At 48.9% G+C, this 1,940-nt stretch overlaps 1 non-coding gene across 1 annotated transcript; it reads left to right on the forward strand.

The window, feature by feature from the left end:
* Positions 1 to 1,216: 1,216 nt before the first annotated feature.
* Positions 1,217 to 1,291, forward strand: Trnal-caa (transfer RNA leucine (anticodon CAA)). Its single transcript has one exon. It is a non-coding gene; the product is annotated as a tRNA-Leu (tRNA).
* The last annotated feature ends 649 nt before the right edge of the window (positions 1,292 to 1,940 follow it).

Raw genomic sequence — 1,940 nt, forward strand, 5'->3', positions numbered from 1 at the left:
AATTTCCAGGAGTGTAGTATGAAACGTTGAAAGCCTCAGCAACCACCGTATCAGAATCTTATCAAAAGACCTCTCACAAACTCAAATACTTTCTTATCGTTGAAGGATGTCAGTGGTGTATTCATGTTACTGCCAGGTCGTTTGTGAATCACACACGAATTTAAACTGGGTCTAACAGAGCAAAACCAAAACTACTCTAATTAATTTTAGAATTTCCTTTACAAAGGAACAATCCAGGAGTACTGGCACAGGTCAATTTCTGCCACGGAACTAGCACTCCTGAAAGAAAGGATACTGCGGATACATGGCTTAGCCACAGCCTGTGGGATGTTTCCAAAATAAGATTTTCACTCTGCAGCGGAGTGTGCGCTGATATGAAACGGTCGGGCACACAGTTTTAATCTGCCAGGAAGTTTCATATCAGCGCACACTCCGCTGCAGAGTGAAAATCTAATTCTGGAAACATCCCCCAGGCTGTGGCTAAGCCATGTCTCCGTAGTATCCTTTCTTTCAGGAGTGCTAGTTCTGCAAGGTTCGCAGGAGAGCTTCTGTAAAGTTTGCAAGGTAGGAGACGGATACTGGCAGAAGTAAAGCTGAGAGTACCGGGCGTCAGTCGTGCTTCAGTAGCTCAGTTGGTGGAGCACTTGCCCGCGAAAGGCAAAGGTCCCGAGTTCGATTCTCGGTCGGGCACACAGTTTTAATCTGCCAGGAAGTTTCATATCAGCGCAGACTCCGCTGCATAGTGAAAATCTTATTCTGGAAACATCCCCCAGGCTGTGGCTAAGCCATGTCCCCGCAGTATCCTTTCTTTCAGGAGTGCTAGTTCTGCAAGGTTCGCAGGAGAGCTTCTGTAAAGTTTGCAAGGTAGGAGACGGATACTGGCAGAAGTAAAGCTGTGAGTACCGGGCATGAGTCGTGCTTCGGTAGCTCAGTTGGTAGAGCACTTGCCCGTGAAAGGCAAAGGTCCCGAGTTCGAGTCTCTGTCGGGCACACAGTTTTAATCTGCCAGGAAGTTTCATATCAGCGCATACTCCGCTGCAGAGTGAAAATCTTATTCTGGAAACATCCCCCAGGCTGTGGCTAAGCCATGTCTCCGCAGTATCCTTTCTTTCAGGAGTGCTAGTTCTGCAAGGTTCGCAGGAGAGCTTCTGTAAAGTTTGGAAGGTAGGAGACGGATACTGGCAGAAGTAAAGCTGTGAGTACCAGGCGTGAGTCGTGCTTCGGTAGCTCAGTTGGTAGAGCACTTGCCCGCAAAAGGCAAAGGTCCCGAGTTCGAGTCTCGGTCGGGCACACAGTTTTAATCTGCCAGGAAGTTTCATATCAGCGCACACTCCGCTGCAGAGTGAGAATCTTATTCTGGAAACATCCCACAGGCTGTGGCTAAGCCATGTCTCCGCAGTATCCTTTCTTTCAGGAGTGCTAGTTCTGCAAGGTTCGCAGGAGAGCTTCTGTAAAGTTTGCAAGGTAGGAGACGGATACTGGCAGAAGTAAAGCTGTAAGTACCGGGCGTGAGTCGTGCTTCGGTAGCTCAGTTGGTAGAGCACTTGCCCGCGAAAGTCAAAGGTCCCGAGTTCGAGTCTCGGTCGGGCACACAGTTTTAATCTGCCAGGAAGTTTCATATCAGTGCACACTCCGCTGCAGAGTGAGAATCTTATTCTGGAAACATCCCACAGGCTGTGGCTAAGCCATGTCTCCGCAGTATCCTTTCTTTCAGGAGTGCTAGTTCTGCAAGGTTCGCAGGAGAGCTTCTGTAAAGTTTGCAAGGTAGGAGACGGATACTGGCAGAAGTAAAGCTGTAAGTACCGGGCGTGAGTCGTGCTTCGGTAGCTCAGTTGGTAGAGCACTTGCCCGCGAAAGGCAAAGGTCCCGAGTTCGAGTCTCGGTCGGGCACACAGTTTTAATCTGCCAGGAAGTTTCACAATTATTGATATTCTCATTTG

The sequence above is a fragment of the Schistocerca gregaria genome, chromosome 1, assembly GCF_023897955.1.
Source record: "Schistocerca gregaria isolate iqSchGreg1 chromosome 1, iqSchGreg1.2, whole genome shotgun sequence".
NCBI classification, from domain to species: Eukaryota; Metazoa; Arthropoda; class Insecta; order Orthoptera; family Acrididae; genus Schistocerca; species Schistocerca gregaria.